This window comes from Phalacrocorax carbo, chromosome 1 (genome assembly GCF_963921805.1).
Source record: "Phalacrocorax carbo chromosome 1, bPhaCar2.1, whole genome shotgun sequence".
In the NCBI taxonomy this organism is placed as follows: Eukaryota; Metazoa; Chordata; class Aves; order Suliformes; family Phalacrocoracidae; genus Phalacrocorax; species Phalacrocorax carbo.
The window spans coordinates 102,186,551-102,213,252 of NC_087513.1; the positions used below are offsets into that span (position 1 = coordinate 102,186,551).

General features: G+C 42.9%; 1 pseudogene; it reads left to right on the top strand.

Annotated features, from left to right (window-relative positions):
• The first annotated feature begins 18,422 nt into the window (after positions 1 to 18,422).
• Positions 18,423 to 22,771, top strand: LOC104044627 (cell surface glycoprotein CD200 receptor 1-A-like; annotated as a pseudogene).
• Positions 22,772 to 26,702: the final 3,931 nt, after the last annotated feature.

A 26,702-nucleotide genomic window follows, 5' to 3' on the forward strand; every position in this document is an offset into this window, starting at 1 on the left:
CTCATTTACAGAGCTGAAAGCTAGAGCTGTCAGGACCTGGTTCTAGGAAAACTTGATAGGTCCTCTGAAATGCATTTTTAGAATGTCTGTTGCAAATATGGAATATGGTGTTATCTAGTTACAGATCAGTTGTTGTGAATTGCTTAATCTGACTTTATCTTCTGTATATGTTTTTCCTTATGACTATGCTGTGTTTCTTTTGTAACAGATAATTTAGGTGAAACTGAACTCTACTTTCTCTCCTGCTATCTGAATATGATTAGCATACCTCTAAGACAAATCGTGTAATTTGCCTTATTTGAAATTTTTATTTCATTATCATGGGTATGTATACATGACGGTGATAGTCCAAAGCAGCCTTAGGACATATTTTTTTAGGGTATGTATTTCTCCCATGTTGTCTTTTTTTTTTTTTAGGTAAACAAAGTAGGGTAAAAATATAGAATCATAGAATGGTTTGGGTTGGAAGGGACCACCCCTGCCATGGGCAGGGACACCTTCCACTAGACCGGGTTGCTCAAAGCCCCATCCAACCTGGCCTTGGACACTTCCAGGGATGGGGCATCCACAGCTTCTCTGGGCAATTTGTTCCAGTGTCTCACCACCCTCATAGTGAAGAATTTCTTCCTTATATCTAGTCTAAATCTACCTTCTTTCAGTTTAAAGCCATTACCCCATGTCCTATCACTACATGCCCTTATAAAAGTCCCTCTCCAGCTTCCTTGTAGGCCCTTTCAGGTACTGGAAGGCTGCTATAAGGTCTCCCCGAGCCTTCTCCAGGCTGAACAACCCCAACGCTCTCAGCCTGTCTTCACAGGAAAGGTGCTCCAGCCCTCGGATCATCTTCATGGCTCTCTTCTGCACTCACTCCAACAGCTCCATGTCCTTATGCTGGGGATCCCAGAGCTCAACGCAGCACTCCAGGTGGGGTCTCATGAGAGTGAGTAGAGTGGGTGAATCATCTCCCTTGAGCTGCTGGTCATGCTTCTTTTGATGCAGCTCAGGATATGGCTGGCTTTCTGGCTTCAGGTGCACATTGCTGCGTCATTTTGAGCTTCTTATCAACCAGCACCCCAAAGTCCTTCTCGGGGCTGCTCTCAATCCATTCTCCACCCATCCTGTATTTGTGTTTGGGATTGCGTGTAGGACCTTGCACTTGGCCTTGTCGAACTTCATTAAGTTCACATGGGCCCACCTCTCAAGCCTGTCAAGGTCCCTCTGGATGGCATCCCTTCTCTCCAGTGTGTTGACTGCACCACACAGCTTGGTGTCATTGGCAAACTTGCTAAGAGTGTCCTCAGTCCCACTGTCCATGTCACTGATAAAGAAGTTAAACAGCGCTGGTTCCAATACTGACCCCTAAGGAATGCCAGTCGTCACTGGTCCCTGCTTGGACATTTGAGCAACTCTGAGTGTGACCATGCAGCCAATTCCTTACCCACCAAATGGTCTGTCTGCCAGATCCATGTCTCTCCAATTTAGAGACAAGGTTGTTGTGGGTACAACGTCAAATGCTTTGCACAAGTCCAGGCAGATGAGATTAGTTGCTCTTCCCTCATTCAGCAAAGCTGTAACAACATTGTAGAAGACCACCAAATTTGTTACACGTGATTTGCCCTTAGTGAAGCCATGTTGGCTGTCACCAATCACCTCCTTATTTTCCATGTTCCTTAGCACAGTTTCCAGGAGGATCTGTTCCATGATCTTGCTGGGCACAGAGGTGAGACTGACTGACCTGTAGTTTCCTGGGTCTTCCTTTTTTCCCTTTTTAAAAATGGGGTTTGTGTTTCCTGTTTTCCTGTCAGTGGGAACTTCACCAGACTGCCACGACTTCTCCTAATGGATGGTGGCTTAGCAACTTCATCTGCTGCTTCCCTCAGGACCTGCAGATGCATTTCAACAGGTCCAGTGAACTTGTGATCTATTTTTTTCCTAGCCCTGATGCATCCTTGCCTTGCAATCTTGTAATGAAAATTTGTTGACCATTGTGTTGAATCTGATGGATTTACTAACACTGAGACATCTGAGGAAATCTCACTTGCCTTAAAACAAATAGGCACCTATTCAGATTTACTCAGCAAGTAGAACCAGAACTTCTTCTAGTCTTTTAAGTGTCCAAAAATTACTGGGTCATCTGAGAGAGGAAATGTTAGCTAAGCTGGCCTTAGCTGGTAAAAGCCAATAAAATCTCCTGGTCCTGGGTAGCTGACCCATAACTGAAAGCTTGACACCAGAAAGTGTATGGGGGTCCCTTTTAGAAAGCCAGTAAAGAGCAGAAAGATAAGTGAAGAATAGATATTTTAGGTAAAATAACACAGAAACCAACCAAACATTCAACTTTTTTGCAAGTACAGCCTACACAGGAATTCCTTTGCAGTATAGAAAAGTGCAGATAAATGCTTGGTTGTCATTTTCACTCCCACCGTTTTGCTGCCTTGCCATACCAACAAGAAAATCAGAGCATACCCAGAAGAACTCATTTAACTCACACAAGCACTGGATGATGTGGAACGACCAGAAGTCCTGCCACGGCTTTCTTTCATGTCTTGGTCTAAGGTGGTAGGTGAGGGGGGAAAAACCAAACCCCAAGAAAACAAAACCAAAGCTTTTGAGTTTTTGGTTATTTACTTAACCTCAGAATCTTTCAAGGCACCTACCCATTTGAAAAATGGAGGCCAAGCAAACCTCTCTTGCTTTTCTCCTTACTAGCAGCATGCCAAGCTCCACCTGCTGGTCTGGCACTTAGAGGCATTTCTAAAAGACAGCCTTGTTTTTCTAGGGGAAAGGGAAATCTATATTATATGGTAAAGAAAGCAGCTCTCCTGCCTGTTGTTCTGTACATTCATTTTAATGGCCTGAGACAGTCTGCTGGGAGCCAGGCTCTTGGCTGTGCTAGCCAAATAATTTGATGCAGGTGCCCTCTTGAGGAGGAGAAACAATTACAAAGGAATTTTGCTAGCTTTTAGGAATTTGTTGACAGTTGTCCAATTCACTGTAGACTGCAGCAATAATTATGTGATTGCAGTCCTAGCTTTCAGCGGTTTTAGCTAGTGCCCTCTGAGCCTCAATACGCCTGTTGCCTGCGACTTGAGTTTACAGATAGTACGTGTGTGCGGGTGTTCTGGTTTGTGGTATCTGTTGCCTTGTTGGTTTGTGGGTGGTTGTTTTTTTTAAAGGAGATATGCACTTTTAAGTCTCTGTCTTATTTAAATGCAGAGGGTTACTTTGTCATTTACAAGCTCATTGCTTCAGGAGAAGGTCTGTGTACTTTTGACTGCTCTGTAAGTGGCAGGACAGGCTTGCAGTACCAGGCTAAATGATACTAGTTCTCTTCTGTACCATGAGGAGAACTCACAGATAACTGCCTATGATTTTTTTTTTTCCTTTTTCATTTTCTTAGTGCAAAAAATGACCCTGATTGCAGAGTTCCTCGCTAGGGCTGGAGGCAGCAGCCCCATTCTGGTGTTCTAAACGGCAGCTCTGTCAATGCCAGTATCAGGTAAGGAGGAGCCCTGGCAAGGAAAAGCATGCTGTTGGCAAATTTTAAATCATGTGTAGGAGTTACTTGGTGTGGCTGAGAAATGCTGCTTGGGTAATGGGAAAGAAAGTATTGCAGTAAGCTTCCAGCGGGGCATGCTCTGCATGATGTTTTTTCAGCCTTCTGTTTAGTCCAGGCTAAATTTTGCCCAGGGAGCTAGGAGGTGAAATCTCATCCCAAAAGAGCAGTATCTTGAGCCAATCAGTATTTTTATATTATCTTTCCATATCCACCAATTCAATATTTGGTGAAAGCAGAAACCTTTCAGTTGAAGAGAAAAACCCAAACAACCCCTCCAAATATCCCTCTCTCCTGATGCTTTTGCTTTCTTTTTTGAAGAAAGGATGCTCTTATCTTCCATTTTTATGAAAACAGCAAAGCTTATAGAGAATATTCTGTTTGCAAAATGCCTTTGCTGCAAGTTCTACAACAGGAAACAGTGTTTTTTTTTTTCACCCTCACATGAGGGAAAAAGTATTGTTTTTCTTGTGGTACCTGTTACCCTGGGTGCTCTGTGCACATCTGGAGCATAAGATAACCCCTGCTTTCAAGGTGCATAAACAAATGGAGAGGTATGGTGAGGGAAGGGGGAGCTGGCCTGGCACAAAGGTCAGTTCAGTTAATGCCTGCTCTCTTCCATCACAGAACACAGTATGCTGGAAATCACTTATGCATCTACCATGAAATACCTGGAAGAAGGAGAGACCGTGAATTTGAAGTGTCTCATCAGATGTCGACAGGATCAGCCGTTGCAAATGGAGGTTCACTGGTATAAAAAAGCAAAGCAGCAAAATGAGACTGGGTTTGGAAAGGAGATGGAAAGTTTGCACCTCTCATGAAACTCAGACCCCAAGGCTGAAGTTACGTCCTCTCTGCTTCTGAAAATTCAGAGAGTCAACCACTCAGACAGTGGCCACTGTTAATGCAGGGCCAAAATAAAGAATAACTGTCCTAACTGCTGTGGCATACTTTATTAGAGTGAATGTAACAGGTAAGTTCTGTGTGCCCAGGAGCTTTCTTGCAGAGAGAGTGGGGAGATCACATGGTTTTCTCTGATACAAAATTTCTGCACGATAAAAACTCTGTTCATGAAGATGTATCCTCTCCTCCTAGGGTGTGAAACTAAAAATGATTGCTGCCACACTGTGACACGTGGAATAAGTTTCTTACTCCTCTGTCTTTTTGTCTATGCGTGCGAAATAAAGAACAAAATCTCATCTTTGATATACCCTGCTCTGGGTGTACCTGCTCAAGCGGGGGGGTTGGACGAGATGATCTCTAGAGGTCCCTTCCAACCCCTGCCATTCTGTGATTATGTGTGAAATGCAAGACTGACGTGGAAAAATGTTAGGGATTTGTTTTAGCTTGGCTGTGGAACTCTCTGAGCTAATGGGAACAGTTTCCCGTGGGATTTCTACTCTGACCACCATTGCCGGAGCTGAAAGGAATTGGGTGGAAAAAGCAGTGTGGGAAAATGTATGTTAGTCTCAGGTTAGATGCAGGTCTGCCCCAGTTCACCTAGCATCTGTTCTGAGTTTATAACCATAGCTACATTCACAGGCAGTAAAGTTATTTTCTCTAAAATGGAGATCTATGTATTTTCTTAAATGGAGACCTTTGTGTATGCATACAGTCCAGCCTTACCACCTCTTGAATTCATTGTAGTGTATGTAGACCTCAGGGAGGATTGGTGCCTATAGGGAGTGAGACTTGAGATACAGCAGCCACCACTGTGAATTATTTTGTTCTTATTGAGGTGAATTTTTCTTCCCTTGCTTCACTACTTAGAAGAGAAAAAACGTTGTGCAGAAAGACTGGGAGGGCTGAAACAGTGGCAGTGCCCTTCTGCAATCATTTCTGTACAGGTCTTAACTGATGGTATGGTATGGTATGGTGTTCTCTGCTTGTGCCAAGCGACTTCAGCTCCAAGCCTCCAGCAGAAAAGAATATCTGTTTGGCCTAACTAGCCAAAGTTCTCATCGGGAGGGGTGCTGTTGGTGAGCTACTAGAACTTTGTAGGTTGGTTCTGATCAGAGGCAGGCTGAGAAGTCAGCTCATTCCTTCCAAGCTCTTCTCTTTGCTTTGTTAAGATGTGGGGATTATATTAATCTTTTGTCTTCTCAAAGTCTTCTCCAACATATTTTAATTAAAAAAATAAATAAATAAAAGTTACACCTTCGGTCACCTTTTTGCCACTAAGTTTTAGGTAAGGAAGGATGCAGTTCTGGAGACTTCTATTTGCATGTTGGTTACATTATATCAGGTGTGAGCATTGTCAATACCACAGAGAGGACAGAGGGTGACCTGGAGCAGAACAAAGGTCTGAGGGTAGATCCTGAGCTGGGGAAGATATAGGCTGTGGTCATGATAACCTGGATGATTTTTTTTTTTCTGAAGATAGAGCTTATGATTGATTTTATAAAATCACAAGTCTCACAGGTGGATTTCTGCATGGCCCTTATATTTAATGACTCCCCCTTTCCCATTGTAATAATTCTATAGAAGTTAGCAGGCTAAAACTCCCCAGGCAGGAAGGTGACATGATCCTGACTAACTTGCGCTGGTTTTGGTTTTAAGTGATTTTGCAGAAGGTGCAGCTGAGCTGGATTCCAGCCAACATCCACAGAAGTGACCTGGCTCAGTGTCCAATTCCTGGTCACGCCAAAAAAGGGTGCACTGAATGAGCACAGGACCATTGTTTTATGGACTTCAGATGCCTCCTGCATGGTCTTTTGGGAATATGTAGTTATGTGCTAATATGACGTAAGGTGTCTTGCAAATTAAATGCTGAGCCTGAGCTCAGGCAGTTGATTTAGATGTGTGAAAGTCTCTCTTCTTGGCCTGACGACCCCTCAGCATAACCTCTGAGATGTGGTCTTGCGTTAGTCACTTTTTGAATAAGCTTGTGTTTTATTAATTTGGATTGGTACATTTTGCTCCTGAATACCAGTACATTTTTCCTTTTTTTTTTTTTGTGTGTGTGTGCATATGTGTTTGCCTTTTTTCCCACCCAAGGACTCATACCATGAAGACACTGTTTGTGAAGTCTGAGCAGCTTTGCTTAAACAAGATAATATTCCTGAGGTGCTGTAAGAACTTCATTTTATGGCGTATGATGAATATCTGGGATCCATGTTGTGTTTCATGGCACACTTCAAGGTTGCAGGGGACTTACTTCTGGGCTTACTGGTACTGGTTCATTGGGATTATTCACTTTACCTGTTAACCCTACCTATCTCCTCAGCAGCGAAAAATTATTTCTTCATGCCTTTTCTCATCCTAGAATTGAAATTCTCTCACATCTAATGCCATTTCTTCCAGGTTTTGCCTTCATTGAGGTAACAGATTTCTCAGTGTTGTGCTCTCTGAAATGAAGAGATGGTTTCTTTCCAGCTGTACTTTCTGGGGCCTGCCTCCCATGCAGGGAGGTTTTGCCTTTCTGCAGCAGCTCTCTGTTCAAAGAAGGATTTCCTGGCGGCTTCTTTCCTCTGAAATGTCTTCTAACATATTTCTAGTCCATCCTCTGTGTTCTTCAATTTGCTTTGAGAAGGCTTGAGGCCCTTATTCAAAACTCAGCGGTATGAGCTCAAGTTGTGGGGGATGCACGGGAAGCAGAAATGAAGTCAGTGTCAAACTCACTGTTCTGTAAACAGAAACCCAGAGCAGGCACAATGTTTTACCGTAACTGTGGGATGTTTTGAAAGGCTATTTTGTCTACAGTCTTTTAACAGTGTCCCTTTCCCCTTTTCCAAGTGTTTGTGTAAATTAGCCTTTTATGTAAGGGGTTTTCTCTTAAGACTTAAAATTTGGTACCAAATGACAAAGGGAAGATGGTTACATCTTCGTTTGTGTTTGGTTACTAAAGCTTGTCTGATGAGCGATTCTGACCTCTGCCATGTTTTTCACACTAGGGCATGTGTGTAATGTTTTTCAGTGTCAAAGACAGGTATCTTCTAAATAAGCCAAGTGATCATTTATCTCCTCATCACTTTGCCAGGATCTGATTGTTTATGAGCTCTGAAGGGCTGCAATTGCTGCTGCTCTGTGAGCCTTTCCATCAAAGGCAGCCTGATTTTGGATTCTTGTTGAAATAAACGTGTGTCACATCTGACAGAACCAGCTGCTTAAAGGGCATCCTTGATGCTGAGAAGCAGTAACAAGCAGTATAAATGTCTCTCTAGCTGGGGGAAGGGGGAGGTGGGGGGGGGGCCGGGGGGAGCACTGTATGATTCTGTGTTGGGCTCCATTGAGACAATTCAGACTGCAGATATTTTTAGCGCTATTCTTCAGCAGGCAGCATGCTGTACAATTACACATCAACACGATGCTTCTCTAGTAGGTTGGTGTAGCTATGTTTCCACCTCCTGGCAACTATAAGGAATAGCTGAAAAGAGACTGAGGAGAATTATGTTTTTATTTTTGCAAGGCAGTAGAAGGTGAAGTAGGAATTTTAGAGACACTTCTCTTGAGCTCAAAGAGATTTTTAACTCTTCAATGTTCAGTATTCTATACTATATAAGCATAGAAGCTATTTCCAAATAGTTTTATTTGTAACTACTGTGAAAATGAGTGCTTAAGCTGAAAGGTCATAAATACAAGGTGCTTGCAGCAGGACTGTAAGTAATAAGATGCCAGACAGACATTTTATATTGAGGGAGGGAGCATGAGTGTATATCCATGGTAACTGGGGGACATGAACACACTTAGTGAAACTCCAGTTGCTAAAATACCTATACATTCTGTCTATTAAGGACAACAATTGTTATAGAGGCACATACTGTTACGGAGGACACATAGTCGAGTCTGTAGGCATTCTGCAAGGTAAGTGCCCTTCAGTAATAAGAAAATGTTAATTTTCCCAAGTGAAAATCTCTTTCATAAGTCAGGATGACCTTTACTTGTCTTTGACAACAGTGTAGCCAGAGCTGGTTTTATTTTAAAGGAACGGATCAGAAACCTACAGTGTCCATTTCTTGTTCTTTGCCAGGTCAGTGTCATCTGTCTATTTCACAGGAAAGACCAAAAGTCATTTTGGTAGCCATCTCAGAACTGCCCTATGTGGACAAGTTTGAATAAATAGTGAAAAACATATTTCTAGAATCTATAAAGAAATATAGGCTGCTAGTCCAAAACTTCCAGGTGAAAATGTCTTTTTCAGTGAAAACTGATTTTCAATCTGACTGACCGAGTATGCATTTAGCCAGGATCCCTTATGGCATAATGAGAGCACTGTTCCTTATGCCCTTGTTAACTGCATTAAAACTGGTTTGGAGAGTTTTTGTAGCACATGTACATAAGCCTGGTTGAGTAGAGGTGCTGGACTCCAAAGTATTGAATCTGGACTTTGAAAGAGGTTGTTTTCTTTGTTGTTCAGTTGCAAGACTCCCATGTAAGCTGCAGTCAGTGTCCACAACTTACCTTCTTTTACATGACACATTGCCTTAGTCAGGAAAATAATCTTGTTCAAAGGGGCTTGTTGGAAGCCTACGTAGTTGAAAGGTGCCTCCAGCATATCCCTTTGGATGCATTTTTAAATATCTTTAGCCAGAGGCTATTTATCATTACAAAAGTCATAAACTAGCTCTGCCAATAACCCAGGCAGAAGCAATGTGCAAGTCAGATTTCTAGTGATGGAGACTCTGCAAACAGGCCAAATAACTTTTCTTGCTGTGTAGGAGGGCTGTGATATACGCAGCTCTTGGCTCTCTGAGCAGGGAGCTAAGGAGGAAAAGAGGTGAGGAAAAGTGGTGAGGCAGCGCTGCCAGCAGCATTTTGCTCTTCTATCTCAATTTGAAGATAGCTGCTTGACTCTGAGCCCCAGGGCTGGAGGCATCCCCTCTTTAGGAGGGGAGGAAGGTGGGGGGGGCTGAGCCTGGGTCACACTGTGGGGCTGGATGCCTTGCTGTGGGGTGAGTTTTAATGGCTGCCTGCTGCTGTACGTGGGGAGTGTTGTGTCTGCCTGCGCAAACTGGACTTCTTGGGAGTGCCACCCCTGGCAGCTGCTCTACTGAAAAGGTCCACTTTAATAAGAGATTATATGGAAAAAGGTATATAATCAGTGACACAACCTCGTTAACTGAGCATCCCTAGACACCTTGTCACTTAAGAGTAACAGCTCTAAAAGTGTGTGCATAATGTTGTATCTCTATATCTTGATTTTTCTGAATATATGTAGCAACATGCACACATAGACACAGCCAGAGCACACATACTTTTAGCAAATGAAGATGTTTTACATGTATTTTAAGTGGGTCCATAGCTGTGTACCATGGCATGGGCTGTGCAGGCCTGAGGGCAGAGAGCAGGAAGAAAGCTGTGGTCTGCAGCATGGGTGGATGCAGCAAAGGCCTTGTAGTGGGGAGCGGGAGGCTTCCTGAGCTCGCTTCTGACGCTTTCTGCACACTCTGTGCCAGCTGACTTCTTTTGCATCTTATTTCCCTCTCTTTCTCCTCTCTCTCTCTCTCTCTCTCTCTCGCTTGTTTTGTAGTGCTTTGTCTCAACTTTTCACACAGCACCTTAGGACATTGAATAAGGAGCCAAAAGTCCTGATGTGCATGTTCTCCCAGCCTGGAGCACGCATTGCTCTGCCACCTTGTCCTCAGGAGCTTCCCCTGTGGGCTGTATTTTAAGCCACTCTGGGAAGATGAGAGAACGAAGACCTTTTACTAGCAATGCCCACAATGCCATGACAGCATCTACATTTGAGGGAGCTGACCTTACTTCGTGTCACGTTTTCCACCTGCAGACCACTGTGCTACAAAAAGGGAAGGCAGTTCAGGCAGCACAAACCTGAATAAGGACATGCCGCAGGACTGGGCTTCACCCAGCAACTCTACCCTTCTGTGTCATGCTCCCACACATCCAGCATATAGATCTGCCAGAAGTGCTGCTAACCAGCTGCAACACAGGAAAGAAATGGGGCGAGAAGTTTAACTGGAAATCCCTGTGGAGAATTTTCCTAAACTTCTAAGTGACACAGAGCTATAGGTGTTAAGCTGGCTTATAATAAAGGGAGTTTATGACAGCAAAGAGGCCTGTATGGTGAGGAAGGAAATGGGTAAAGCAGAAGCATCCCCTTTGGTTTATTATACTGTACCAGAAGATTGTAGGCAGTGATAAATGCCACCCTGACGCTGGTGTCGTGACTTCAGTTTGCATTTGAGAAGTGGGATGTGTAGTTTTTTCCAATATGGATAGGGGTTTCTATTTCAGGTATGCTTTGTTATACAACTGATTTGTTCCACTTGATGTAAAAATCACAGAAATGGAAGCCACTAAGAGAGAACTATTGAGCCTTCTCCTTTGCCATATGATAACAGTATGGATTTCATATTTAGAAGTGTTTATCTAGCTGCTCTATAAACACAGAGGAGGAGACAAGGTTTTCCCTTCCTAAAAAAATATAAATAAATAGATAAATCTACTTCTGTGTGATGAGTTTGAGGAGGGCTGAGTATGCAGCTCCTTGAGGCTGGAGAAGCTGATTCCCAGCTGAGTCTGTTGGGGGTTCCTGGGACGCCTTGTGGGATGTTCACAGCTCTCCATGGGAGGAGGAAGCTGTAGCTTTCAGAGAACATTGGCTTCCCTTGGGTGTGAAGGAGGAGGAGCAGTGAACAGCTGAAGGAGAGGGGCCTGGTAGTCCTGTGTCTCTACCCCTGCTCGGCACTCCCTAAACTACGGTTAGTGATGCTACGTGTAAGATTGACTGATGGGTGAGGAAGGACCACCTGGGCTTTTATTTCTGCTGTACACCAGTTCTTCTGCTATTTCTGTTCTTTCTGAAGTGGGAATTATTTGACGTTTGCAGCTTCTTTACGTGCAGTTCAGGATGTGTGGTGCAATTTTTCTCACATTTAGCTGTGGAGTGGGAGGCCAATCGCTCCAGCTGAAAGATGAGGAGGAAACTTTCATCCGGGGAGTCTGAGATACATACTGATTCTTACTGAAGCGTTTTGGGAGTTAAGTGTCCACCTATAAACCATCTCTTTTCTGTTCATCTTTGAATACTTGTATGGGAGACTTTTTCTTGGATTATCCACAGCTCTGAAGGCAATAATTGTACTGGCAGGTTGTTTGTTCTCAGGTTCTTCCTGGGAGACCAGCAACAAGGTGCAGTAGGTCCACAACAGGCAGAAATTAAAGTAGTTAAGGTCACAAACATCTCTGTTGTAGATAGGTTTGGTTGCTGGAGTGCTGGGATTGAATGAGAAGCCCCTGAGGTTAATGACCCACCAATGGTAAGGGAATTCTCTGGGGCCAGGAGCAGAAGTTGCTAAGCACAGCCATGCTGCTTCAGTGACTGTGCAATGAGAGGAAAATTAGCTACAGTGAAAAAAACCTCATTTTTTATGGTATCTAGAAATTGCAATATAATTGCCTCTGGATATTTTAACCTGGAAGTGTCAGGTTTTAAAGGCTTCATTATCAGCAGTTCTTCCCCCATATGTTTGCTGACATTAGTAAGAGCTACAGATGGCTTATACTTGGGAAAGTCAAGCAGTTAGGTACATGGACTAGGGTTTTTTTTCCCCCATACAATGGAAAACGTAAAGCAAATGTCTTCTCTCCTTCTGAAAGCAACAGAACAGGTTGCCGGTGGTGGTGGTGTTCTCGTTCATCCTTTGGTCCTACTCTCCATTCCCAACACTGGGTTACAGTGCTTTCTGAAGAGGCTGGCTGCAAGGCAGCTACGGATGTGAGGTGTACAACTTGGCTCATGTAATACCTCCATGGGACTAAGCTATTTCCTAGATGTGCTGGTGTTTAGGAGGTAAATATTTCTGAGAAGAGAGGAGATGCCCACCTGCTTTCTTGAATTACAGCTACTAAAGTTAAAAAAACAACCCCCCCCCCCCCCAAAAAAAAAAAAAAAAGCCTGATAAAATACTCATCTGCTGTATGGCATTTTAATTTTTTTTCCCCTGGGGAAAAAAAACCCACTTTGATGTAATGTTAATATTAGTAGTATTCTAAATACTAATATCTTGATGAATTCAACACACAGACACCACAAACCTCTGCCCTGCTGTGGAGGAACCTATTCAAACCTATTTACCTTCAGGTATCTGTTACCAAAACACTGTAGTTTTACAGGTGTTGAGTATAACTTGTTCATAATTGTTTTGAGAGCTCTTCCTATTAGGCTAGTTCTCTCTGTCTTTCAGAAAGACTTCTACCCTTTATCTCCCAGTTCATAGAGAAAGTTTTAGAGTTTTACGTATTTGGAACTGAATGAAACTAGCTCACGAACTGGATGGGTTGAATTTCACAGCCACAAACCATCTGTGGCTTCCACTGATGCCAGCAAGTATAAGACAAACAGGGAGCCTGAGAAGAAAATACACTATGATGGTACAGATCCTCCAGTTGCTAACAGTGCTAGCAGTCTTCTGCTGTGCTAGCACCAGGGCTTCATGGATGCATTGTCAGGGCCAGAGCATCTTTCAGAGAATAAAAATTCAGCCTCCTTATAAAGTCAAACCAAAGGTCCATTAGCCCAGCAGCATTTGCAGCAGCCAGCTGCAGATGGTTAAGGAGACGGCTAAGAACAGAGCAAGAACACAACCTCTTCTCTCCTCCAGAAACCTTTCAGTTTCTGAGAAAGAACAGCTTTGGGATTATCTACCTGCTGCCCCTTTTGATATGATTTGTCTTCCTTCCAGGGCATTCAAAGTCTTCCTATATTTTGTAGCTTCATTTCCAGTGGAGGGACTTGAGGAGAGGACCATTGCTCAGAAGAAACTGGGGCAGCGGTCAAGCCAAATCTGTCTGGTGAGCAGGGGCTGCAGGCTGCTCCCAGACCTGGTGTAAAAGTCTTCGCAAACAGTGAACAGGCTGCACAAAAATAACCCAGGGCCTGGCCCTTGAGATGCATGGGGAATGTGGAACCACGGGCACATTTGCTGCTATGTTTCTTCAGGTAACTCTTCCAACTCAGATGCTTAGTAGCTTGTGTTAAAACTTTGAGGAGAATGGGAAAGCCTCTTAAATTGACACTTGCACTGCTCCAGTTATTTATTGCAAATATGGTACCAGTGGATAACTCAGGTTCCAGAGCTTCCCACACTCAAAAGGACAGCTAAAAGTGGAGGCTGACCTGAGGACTTTGAAAATATGGCATAACCAGCATCTCTCACTTCAGAACAGGTGATGGCTGCCTGCAGGCTTCCGAGTAGGTTGCTGTGTGGCTGGCAAGTATTCAGTGTAAGGCTTCCTGGCCTCCTGAGATGACAGCCAGCCCAGTGTAGGGTGCAAGGACTCACACCTGCAGAAACTGTGCCTCCCCCAAAGAGCTGAGTGACAGAGGAGCACGGCTTTAAGGAGAGACCTTGGTCTCTACATCAAATGCCTTGTAGTAGCTGGTGTTGCTGTATGAAGGCTGCGGCTGTTAAAAGAGTAGGTTTGAATTTTAAATAACATAGTCTTGCTTTGAACAGCTAGTCTTCACTGCTACCTCATCCTTGTATAAGAAGTGGGAGGGTTGGCACAGCTGTGTGCCACTGCTTCCTCTTCTTGCTGTCCCTTCCAGCTCTCCCCTGCCCAAAGACAAAAGTGTTACAGAGAACAGACTTTTGAGGCAGGGTCTTTTCTACCCTTTAAAATGTGCTTCTGCTGCAAAGCAGAACCATATTTCGCTGAGTTAAGCATGGGAAGGGCTAAGTGATATGGTTATTTTTTAAAAAGTTGTGGTGATGAATGATGCACTGATTGATACCTGGTTCTTTATGCTCTTCACTTTTTCCTCCTTCAGATTGTGTTAAAATATATTTTCATTGTGTTGGACTTCTATTTATCCAATTTCAAGTTGGTGCTTTGCATAGCTCAAGGCTTGTAGCTTGTGTTTGATGTGTAACAGCAGACAACTTAAGGTTGTGGTTGTTTCTTCGTGTCAGCAAGCAGTTTGTTTCCTTAGTTTTACTGTGCCCCATCCTCTTCAGGGGAGCGTGCAAGCAGATGCCTTGTTTTCTCTGAGCTCTTTTGGAGGGGGAGGAGGCTACATCTGTCTGTGAGACAAATCAGCTGTGTTTTAAGATCTCAGGAGCATCAATGACAAAGAAATTAATGAACTGGACAGGTGAAAACAGGGACTACCTGGGATAGATGGTCCTAAACTGAGATAGTTCTCACTTCTTTGCAACTATGGCCAGCAGGAGCAGGGAGGTGATCATGCCCTTGTACTCGGCACTGGTGAGGCCGCACCTCGAATACTGTGTTCAGTTTTGGGCCCGTCAGTACAAGAAGGACATTGAGGTGCTGGAGCGTGTCCAGAGAAGGGCAACGAAGCTGGTGAAGGGTCTGGAGAGCAGGTCTTATGAAGAGAGGTTGAGGGAACTGGGGTGGTTTAGTTTGGAGAAGAGGAGGCTGAGGGGAGACCTTATTGCTCTCTACAACTACCTGAAAGGAGGCTGTAGTGAGGTGGGTGTCGGTCTCTTCTCCCAAGTTACTGGCCATAGGATGAGAGGAAATGGCCTCAAGCTGCATCAGGGGAGGTTTAGATTAGATATTAGGAATAGTTTCTTTACTGAAAGAGTGGTCAGGCATTGGAACAGGCTTCCCAGAGAGGTGGTGGAGTCTCCATCCCTGGAGGTGTTCAAAAAACATGTAGAGGTGGCACCTGGGGACATGGTTTAGGAGGCATGGTGGTGCTGTGTTGATGGTTGGACTTGATGATCCTAGAGGTCTCTTCCAACCTTAACTCTATGATTCTATGATATCTGGAACTCCAGGTACATCTCTGCAGTTCCCTGGTGTGCAGGAGCCACCCTGTAAGCAGCCATCGGGACCAGTATCCATATTGGACCAGCTGTGTGCACTAACATCTCTCTTCTCATGCCCAGGACAGTGACTATCAGAAGACCGGAGCACGCTGGTACTGCTGCTGTTCATCTCCCATGGTCCTGTGGCTGGAGAGCTCTTCTCCAGGCTGACAAATGGGTAACTTTCCTCCAGCCTCAGCATTCATTGAGATGAATCTGAGTGAGAGTGGTGCCATTCCCTAACTGGAAGGCTGAGGCTAATGGAAGAGTGATGCACATATTGCATGGTCTTGTGCCAGCCACCGCCGTCAAGGCTGAGTGAAAATTTTAATTTATTTTAATGTAGCTATTGAGGCATTTTAATTCCATCAAAGGAAATAACACAAGACAATCTACAAATATTCATTTGCTACTTTGAAATGAATTTGATTCAGCTGTGCTTGGTTTCTCCTTTTTGGGCTTTACTTTGGGATTTACTCATTTACAGGCACAAGTATTCAAGGACTGTGAACCTTAAAAATTGCAATCTAAATTCTGCGTTTCATACATGAATATTTAAAGAGAGTAATATACTTTGTTCTTTTTGTAAGGCCCCGTTTTTAGTCATTAATGCCTGTTCTTTTGAGCAAATAAGCCCTATATATGAGAGACTTGCATGCATTTTAAAAAAATGATCTCTGGGACAAGTTCCAATATGACAATATTCTGTTTATGAATATTTATAGATCCATCAAAATTGGTGAATACTGAATTTGCTGATAAACATTGTGGAGGTTGTTTTTTTTAATTTTGAGGCTGAAAAATTATTTGCAAATTGGGTCAAATTCGGTACATAATTCTGGTCAAAAAGCATAGTTTTTAGTTTTTGGTTTAAAGATTTCAAACTTTGTCACTGAAAGCAACTTTTGCATGCATAATTTTATCCAAAATGCAAGCCCCCTTTTGCTCCCCCCTCCCCCCCCCCCCCCCAATCTTTGATAGTATTAAATAACATGAAACAAAACAAAAATGTTTCATCTGTGGCAAAGATTTTAAGTGAACAAAAATTAAACTTGGGGTTTTTTTAAATGTAAGAGTTACATTGCCTGTTGCATGTTAGTAGCCAAATACTGATCAATGTGGTTGTACTGACATTTTTTTCCAGGTTCTAATGAAAGCTTTTAATCCAGAAGCATTAGTGTTTTTTTTGAACTGTGCAGAAAACCATCAGGCTGTTGTCTGAATGCGCACACGTATCGCATTGTGTGTAAGAAAACACTATTGCCTCTTGCACTTGGCTCACGAATGGAGCAGCATTTGTTCTTTCTGTGCCACAAGTGTGGCAGTGTTCTGGTTTTTCTTCTGTGCACCAGGTGTCCTCACTTGATATATTTTCCATTTAAAATGAAATTTTGAATGCTGCGTAATTGATGCCTGTTACTTTTACAGCAATTGATATCAGATGAGGATTTAGGTTTCTGTGTGCACAGTGAGCCCTGGCTGCCCTTCCTCTTCCTCTCAGCACATACTGAGAAGCATACTTGTATTTAAATATGGGTGTAAAGAGTGCCTGATCTAAATATCCCAGAAGGAAAGCCCTGTTGCAACACATATGACATATCTGAATCAACCACTGCACAAAGATATTTGCTTCTCTGGTGCATATCGGGTTTCGACTTGGGAATGAAAACAGTGTCTCTGTATTTCCTATGGGATAGAAACGCAATTTTCTAGTCATCTCTAGCTGTGAGTGACTGATTCAGAAAGTAGAAGATTAAAGAGATACAAATGATGGCATAAAGGAGAGAATAACAAAAGGTCTACCCAGAAGACAATTTGAGGGACTGCAGAGGTGAGTGATGGGAATGAGCTAGCTTTATGGGCAGGCTATGGGGAGCCTCAAGACAGAAGTGTGGCCACTGATGTCTGACAGTGACATCAGAAAACTGCCATCAAGATAGTTACTGTAGTGTCTTGGAAAGAGGCCTGCGCTCTGAGACCTCGGCTTTATCCCCCAGCTGGCTGGGGGCACAGGAGCGCATTGGTTGTGAACCTTTCTGCTGTCACAGAACCAACATGAGTACTGACTGCGGCAGGGTGCTTGCCCTTGAGACCTGAGCAGAAGAGGTTGGGTGTTTGACTGTGGGAATACATATATATATATATATATATATATTGTTCAGTACAGTGTAGTGCCAGTTTGCCATGCCAAATTGGGGTCATTTATGTATGATATCTGGCCGTAGGAAAGTATCAGCGATGCTTTTAGCCAAATCCATGTTCAAGCAACAGCTGAATGGGTTTGCATCAAAATTCTTTACTGAGAACCATATGTATTTTGACTGGCAAGCCTTTGGATAGCACGGAGTTCTGGGATTTTGTGTGAACCGGAGAACAATGTGTTGGGATGACAGCACTGTCTCAGTCTTACTGATGAACTGCTGTCCTTTTGCCAAAAAGGAGCTAAGATACAGTTTGTTAAAAAGTATATATAGTTGTAGAATAGCGTAAGTTACTAGATGCCTCTTTAGTTCACTGTGTTTATGAAAGCAGAAAACAAACCTACATGTTTTTGATCTCATGCAATAGGATGGTTGCCATTTTTATTCTGCTACAGAAGTGGAGTTACCCTTCAAGAATATACAAGCACGCAAGGGTTAGGAGTAATTTCTTTGTCAAACAGTTGATGAAGCCTAGATCTTGAATTTTCCTATATGTCCTGTTACCTTGATCTTTTTTTTTCAGAAAGAATTGTAATGTGTACATATTTGCTCGTGCAAAACCTTTTTTTCATCTTCTGCAAGTAAGTCTGAAGCAGCAGTAAGAGGTCTGTAGCTGTCTTTGTGTTAGATAGCTTGGACATGCATAGTGAGCAGCTAGAGGTGTCTGCAAAATGGTATCACAGATCCTGGATTTTTAAAAGTTGTTTGTAAACAGTAGTGGCTTTTTTTTTAATTTTTAAAATGCTTTTTGCTTTACTGTCTTCAGTACAAGACTGATACTTGACATGGGGTTTTGTTTAGAACTGTTTTCAAAGGAAACAGAGGTTTTACTACATGTTTTCTTTGAAGGGATTTGCACAACAGTTTTTGGCTATGTACCATTTTCTTTGCCTTCACTTTATGCAATGTTAGTTCCTTCTGCTAAAGATGGCTTAGACATGGGCGGTTCTGGCTGCACTCTGTTTCTTGCTGATCAATCTGGCTGAAGGGCAATGTAAGTGAGAGAGATCCAAAACTACATGCAGCACTCTCTGGTATTCTGTATTTCCAACTCACCGGTACACCGAAACTTTGTAGTTCACCAGGGGAAATTTTGCTTCTTGTTTAATGTGAATGCAAAGAGTGATGTCACCTCAGCTGACAAAGTAATAGTGTCCCTTGCAGAGTGGCACAGGATGATATATCTGATAGGAATCCAGCACAGATCATCTGAAGACCCCTCTTCTGCTCAACTGGGACAATACCAGAAAAGCTAGGTTTTCTGCTAGAAAAGGGATCTATGTATGCCCCTTACTAAATATAACTTGTGAACTACTGCACCAAGTGATCATTGTTTAAACCTTGTTACAGGTGTGTGTTCCACTGCTGTCTCCAGTCTTACTTGTACGTCAGCCAACGCGCCTAATTCAATAACACAGTATTTTTAAAAAGCAGTTTCCTTTCCCTTAAGGGTGAATCTTGCCCTCCCCATCAGTTTTTCAAAGCCCATTTTAAAGTGATAGAAATCTGTTGTCTAAAAAAAGCTGGAGGAGTTGCATCTTGCCAGCCTGCATCATATACCTGCACAGTGTCCACAGCGGAAAGGCACAATCTCCACTGCATTTCCAGACAGCAGGAAGCTGGACTTGGAAACTGGGTACTACTTATATGTGTCCGCACAGAGCGATATGTCACCAAGGCTGCCAGTACAGTAAGGAAGTAGAATTTTTTAAGTGTGATGAAGCCGAGCGTTTCTTACATGTCACGGTTTAGCCCCAGTCAGCAACCTAGCACCGTGAAGCCCCTTGCTCGCTCCCCCCCTGGTGGGACGGGGGAGAGAATCGTAAAGAGTAAAAGTGAGGAAACTCCTGGGTTGAGATAAAGACAGTTTAACAGGGAAAGCAAAAGCTGTGCACAAAAGCAAAGCAAAACAAGGAATTCATTCCCTACTTCCCATGGGCAGGCAGGTGCTCAGCCATCTCCAGGAAAGCTGGGCTCCATCATGCATAACAGTTACTTGGGGAGACAAATGCCATAACTCTGAATGTCCCCCCCTTCCTCCTTCTTCCCCCAGCTTTATACGCTGAGCATGACATCATATGATATGGAATGTCCCTTTGGTCAGGTGGGGTCAGCTGTCCTGGCCGTGTCCCCTCCCAGCTTCTTGTGCACCCGCAAAGCAGGGGGAGCTGAAAGTCCTTGACCAGTGTAAGCGCTACTTAGCAACAACTAAAACACCTGCACATTATCACCCCTGTTTCCAGCACAAATCCGAAACATAGCCCCATACTAGCTACTACGAAGAAATTTAACACTCTCTGTCCCAGCTGAAACCAGGATGATGGCTGTAACATAATTTTTAATGTCTTTTTTTCTTCTTATGTAGCTTACAACATGGTGAGTATGGAGGCTGGCCATGAGGCTGTGTTAAGTGGCCCTTATATCTCCAAGGTGTCTTTGCTCATGGTGACATGGAAGATGAATGCAGCACTTGCTGCTTGTTGGCCTGGAGATGTGATCACTATGAGACAAGGAAGTTAAATTGCAGTGAGAGTGTGATGTGGAAAGACTCACCTGACAGTGACCCTGCTCTATGTATTTACCTGTGAACCTTTGTGATGAGGAAAACTACAGTTGTGAAATTGCCAGCGGTGCAGGGGGTTTTCTTTTTTCTCTTCCTTGACTGTGATAGGTTAAGACACATCTTGTGATTTTTTTTTTCTTTTTTTTTTGGTGTGTGTGGAGATAAAATTATTTGATTTGGTGGTAAAAGACCAAATTAATTTTGGATGCACACTGAAAATGAAAATAAAGAGATAAGCTGATTTAGTCTGGCTATTTGGAGAGGTGAAAAAGGCATGAGGAGTTATGCAATAGAACTTGGCTGTTCTATGGAGAAATAATCGGGGGAGGGTGGTGGTGTTTGTGTGTGTTTTTCTAGCTTCTCTTGAGTCATGAACAGGAGAGGTTTTAAAATATACAAATCCAACAGTCTGCATAGTTTCCGAGACAGTTCTTTGGGCATAACATGGGGTTTGAATAGTCTGTGAATGTTCACACAACCACGAGTATACACACTTGGTTAAGTTAATGCAAACAGAATATATCGAATAAATATTGCTGCTGTAAGCTGAGCAAGAGGGTGCTGAACCAAAATTCACAATAAGACAAATGTGTGTTTTGTCTGGATAAGAGCTGAATAGGAAGGAAAGAACAGTTTTAGGATGCTGTCTGGAAATATTTCACTCTTCCAGAAATACTGAAAGCTGTCTATGTGACTGCATCACTAAAATAAAAATGATATGAGTCTGTATTCAACATAGGCAGGAACAAAAGAATATGAGAAAATGTAATGAATACAGAAAGTCATCTTTTTCAGGTAGTTAAACTATCTCTAGGTTTCCATAACTTTAAAAACAAAACCAAAATAAAAGGAGAAGATTTTGTGTTCTGGCCACATTAGTTAAGCCTTTTGAATATAACTAAAAATTACGGGAAATGGATTTTGGAATGCTATAATTGTTGTTATTTGTTTTTATCACTTGATTTTTTTTTTTTGTTCTTCCCTGCACAGTCTTGCCATTCTGAGAGTGGCTTAGGTGTAACCAAAGTGATGAAATTAATCGACCAGGGATGTTGTTATATTATGGGAACATGGAGTGTACGAATCAGTGTATCTGTTGATCTGTATTTTAGTCCCTAGGTAAACATTAATGTGAACGAAACAATAGACAACATGCTTCTGTCAGAAAAGGATGACAAAATGTGGTTTTGTGTAGCGGACTGAGAAAACTGGCCAGGACTGCCAAGATTAAGAACCAAGTAGGTAAAAGGTAATTCTGGCAGGGGGAGATTGTCACCACTGACTCACGGACCACCGACCCAAGTAATACCACCTACTCAAAAGAGAACAATGGAAGAGGACAACTGAGCCTGTGCAGTAATTTACACATGGAACGAGCAAGTTTGTACCAATCAGTAGAAGGGACAATAATGAATATGTATGAATGTGTAAATTTTTGATCTATAAATTGTATGGGAAAGGTGTGTAAGGTATGCACATTAGGAGGAGCGATCCCCCGTGCATCCGGTGCTGTGAATAAAGAATGCCTGCTCTTTAATACTAAATTGGTGTTAAAGAGTTGTTTCTGATTTTACCACGTTTTTCGGTAACATAGGTATTATCTGAGCCTTTGCCTGTTTTGTCAAATGCAGAATATGAGTTGTTGGACTTCACGCAGAACAGTTTGGTCTGATTCCTTCTTTATTTTCCTACTGTCAGATTCTTGATTTGGGTATTCAACCTCTTAAACATTTTAGCTGGAGCTTCAGCAAGCTGTGCTTTCTTTAGTATGTGCACTGCCATACTTATAAATCTTCATTTAATCCACCCCTCTCTGTCATCCCAATCTTCTGCTGTTACTAATGTAGTCACCTTTTGGAAAACATGAGGAAGCAGTACTGGTAGCTAGCTAGTTTTGGAGATATTCACCTCGGACTTTTTGATGGATTTTTTTTTTCCCCCTAAAGATTGTCGATGCTAATATTCCAAATTATTTTAAAATCTCTTGGTCACACAAACTAAAAAAATACCACCTATTTTTCAGTTTCTCAGTTGGTGATTTTATACTGGACTAGAAATAATGGTTGCAGACCGTTTTTCCTCCTTCTGTGGTCCCTCCTACAGGAACTCTGACCTGTGAGAAGAGCAGGGGGGCTGTCTGTCACACATCTGCTGGAAAACCAGCTGCTGGTGTCCCCTAGATCCCTGCAAGTAATCACAGCACCGAGGAAGAAGTCCATCACCCCAATAGAAAAGTGACCAGAGTGAGCTACACAGGCTGAGTCAACAGCACACTTCCCACTGCCTGGTTACCCACCCAGCTACAAACCAGACCTGTCATGTAAATAACTGTTCTGTAACTGCTCTTCATCCTGCTCTTGGGCTTCTTTGTGCTGTTCTACCCAGCTCTTCCCACTGAATGCCAGTGTGCAGATTGTTGAGTGGGGTGACAGGCCGAAGTTCTAGTGCGTGTTGATAGAGAAATTAACACTTTTGTGCTGGCCAGCTGAAACCAAACATTCTGTGGCATCGTATGGGGATGCTTTCAGTGCATGATTCTTTCTGTCCCTCTTCTGTTTTACAGGAGTTTATCATTCTGCTTGTGGTGGGTTGGCCTTGGCTGGACACCAGATGCCTACTAAGCTTCTCTATTGCTCTCCTACTCAAGAAGATGGGGGGAGAAAAATATGATGAAAAGCACATGGGTCAAGATATGGACAGGGAGATTACTTAACTGTCTTGGAGCCGGCTGCCGTTGGCTCTGTAGACATGAGGGGAACTTGTGGCATCTTCTTGTGGAAGACACACCTGCAGTCCCCCACTACCAAAACCTTGCCATGCAAACCCAATACACTCCTTCAGTGACCTTTATAATAACTGATGACAGAAAAGTTGCTTTTCACAGCCACCGTGATACAGCTCGCTAATTTTTTATGTGAAGCTTTGAGCCCCTGGAGTTGAATATTGTCCAGCTTCCCACAGCGGTGATGGTCTGGAGAAAAATTCCTTGGAGAATGTCTGTCTGTGACTTTGAAGTGATCTTTCCTAGGCTTAAAGGTAGTAAAGGGGGAAACTCAGCTTCTCAGCCGGCTGTGCTGGACCTGTTAGAAGTCTATGCCCATAGGATTTGTAAGAACAGCTAAATAAGTGCTCATATCACCCAAATATGTCAGTAGAGGCACGAAGGATAGAATTCACCATAGACCAGTCGTTAATAACAGCGTTTTGCAGGGATGGCTGGTCGGTTCTGCTGTTGCAGTGCTAATACAATTTGAACAAAGGGAGATGGTGGAGGCAGAAGAATTGAAAATGAAAGTGTGTTTGTACACACAAATGACTGGGTGTATGAGGAAGCTTCCTATTGCTGGTTGGCATTCAGACATCTCACCTGTGTGTCTCAGCTCGTTTGAGCCGTGGGGGTAGAGGACTGGCTTTGTCCTTTGGTTAAGGTAGGTAGTAACATCATGTAGTCAGTGGGTACTGATGTCTAGCTCTGTAACTAGCTTTCTTTTCGCATTGCTCAGACACTTCCTCCAGGCTTCCCTGTCTCCTGAAAAGAGGACCGGCAAATGTTGCTGCTGTTAGTGGTCTGGCTTTATGCTTGATTTCTCAGATGCAGAGGTAAGTCATTTGATGAGCCTGAAATGTATTACAGTTCCATTGCTGGCCATGTGCAGGTACAAGGACATTAACTTTATCGCTGAGGGTGGGGTGGGAGGCAAGGATCGAGGAAAACGTCCATATAGTATGCATTTCCCTTTTGGAAAAATTCCTAATAAAATAAGGGGTGGAACTTTAAAACAGGTTGGAGTTTTGTAAGAACCATAGTTACTATGACGTTAATGCATTTTATATATGTCAGAGGGTCATCCAGGATGAAAAGGTTTCTTTCTGAGAGTAGGGTAGCTTCTGAGTTTTTAGAATTATTTTGATCCTGCTGCATTTACTGACATAAAATTCTATACACAAGAATGACAATTCTAATGAGTAGACAAAAACAACTCCCATGTTTCCATCAGCAGTCATAAATTTTTCCTTGAGCATTTGTAAGAATAGGCCAAATGCACATACGGCACTCTGGAACACTTGCAGTTTCTCAGGCTGTGTAGATTTTATTGGCACTGGGTCAGGCTTATACTGAATAATGTGATAGCAAGAACTCAAGACAGTGGTTTGCTACTCTTGGAGTTGAGTAAGATGACTGTGAAGGAGTATGAATGGAGTAGAAGCCCAAGTGGAGGCTTAAAATGGGAGGAAGAGAGAATAGCAGGCTGAAGGCATGAGTGTTTTCGGGAGAGCATGTGAAGCACTGGGAGGAGGCAACATAGAGGCTGGTGAACTGTAAATGGAGGGCACTTGCAGAGAATCAGAGTGCGTGATTTACTCCCCTCTATTGCCTGAGCTCCGCTCTAGCTTTACTGCTTGTCTGGGTTTCTTCTCAATGTCTTTCAGATTATTCCCCCCATTTGGACATATTACACTGCAGGTGCATTCTATGAACCAGGTCTGAACGAATGGGGTGAAAGAGTTGGCAAGTGGGGACAATGAGGGGAGGTGTGCACTGGAAGAGCAGAGAAGGGGGGGTGAGGAAAACAGAGACAGGAGAAGGGCACTTGTCATCGGAGGTGGCAGCACTGACCAGTGCTTGCTGCCCATTGATGGGAGCCTCTCCCTGGCATGGAGTGGTGTGCTTCTTCGGGGCAGGTGAGGACAGGAGGAAACATGCTCAGATGCGTTCCCTGGCCCAGCATGTCCCTGCAGAACTGAGGAAAAGTGCACCTAACCGAGTCAATTCAGTCATGTCTCCCAGTGTGACCAAAAGTTTCAATGAAGGGAAAAATAAAACAATAGTGCTTTCAAGAGCAGGACGTTTAAATACAGTTACACTCGTAGGTTATTTTAAAGAAAGTCTTTCAACAGCTGAGGGTAGCTGGAGGAGAACTCTAGACATAACAGCTGTGCAGCTTGCCCCATCAAATAATTTTAATTTCCTGTCATCTTACTTTCAGCTTTCCGGTTTTGTAAATTCCCACGTGGGTCGGCAGCACCATTTTGCAGTAAGTGGGCTTTTTTTTGTGTGTGTGCTTTGCGGTTTTTTGTGTATTCTTCACGAAAACATGCAATTTCATTACAGCATGTCTGCTCTGACAAAACTTCCTATCTCTGTGTGTGCTTGGAGTGGGGGGATGAGGAACAGTGTATTTGGGAGGGTGTCTATCTGAATGGCCCTATTTTCATGTATATTCAGAGTATCTCAGTAATTGTTTAAGCACTACATCAAGAGTGGAGTGTAGTGCATTTCCCACCTAAGAATACTATAAACTACGTTTACAGTGCCAGTAGTTAAGCTGAATTTTAAAACTCCTAAAAGTTAATGTTTTCATATTTCTGCTTCACAGAGTCATCTTAACTCCGATGTTTTGCTTAAGGATGTGTGTTAACCCTTGACAGAAGAACCTGCCTGATTAAAGATTGGATGAAAACAGACAGGCGTTTTACAATGAGGGAAAAGGGTGCCCTTTCTTATGCTATATTAGAGGCAAACACAGCTATGAAACTTTTATTTTTTAAGTTGCAGTTCAAACATTCAGAAGCTAGGAAACAGCAGTGCTAAATGTGCCACTGCAACTTTTACTTCCTCTCTAATTCCAGTGTGTCGTGATACATATTTAACAGCATGATAATATGCTGCTCCTTCCTCAGGGCTTCTGCCTCATTTAACGCACACTGAAAGAGCAATTATTTCATATTTCGTTTTCTGCTCACGGTTAAAGTAATGGCCGTGTACCTTGTTTGTTGCAAACTAGTCAAACAGTGCTCTGAAGTTAGAATGATTAATTTCCTGATGTGTTCTTCTATGGCATTCACAACAGTTTGACTGACAGGAGTGGGAGTTGCAGAGATCAAAGTCAAAAGCTTCCAGTAATTTTAGGTGCCTAAACTGGATTGCCTGTGGCCTGCCTGTTGTTTGTTTGTGGGTTGGGTTTTTTTGGTGTTTGTTTGTTTGGCTGGTTTGGTTTTTTTTTTCTTTTATTTCCAGAGAAGTTCATTGTTCATGATCATCTATTTTGCTGAAAATACCGACATTTCAAAAATTTTTTCAATTGTATTAAGAAAATAATATTTCAAATGCATGTCCTGTTTAGGCTTTGTGAAGGCAGCTGCATCTCTGTCAGTTTGTGCTTCACCATGTGTACCCCACCCCTTTGCTAACAGAGCTTAGAGAAATAAATTCAGAGTTTTGTTGCAAAAGTAACGTTGTTTACCAAGTTTCCGGTCTTGTTTTTTGTCTGGACTCTATAGGTATGATATTTCCACAAAATTCTACCATACAATATAATGGTACATGGTTTTCTTTACATCACAGACTAAGAACTTCAGGTCCACACCATCATGTGAGAAAACAGCTATGGTCAAGCCTGCTGTCTTATCAGTGCGTATCTGTCAGAACTGCAATCCAAGAATGATATAAATGAACTAATCACAGTGTAGGCACAAGCAGTCTGGTACTAGCTCAGCTACCAATGATACTCAGTTCCTTGAACTTGTACCTCAGCTAACAAGTCTCAGACCTTGCCATGTAGCAGGCCAGGAGAACACTCAAAACTGCCCCACAAAAGCCTTTGTCTTTCCTGACCTGAAGACAATGAGGGAGAGCAACCTGT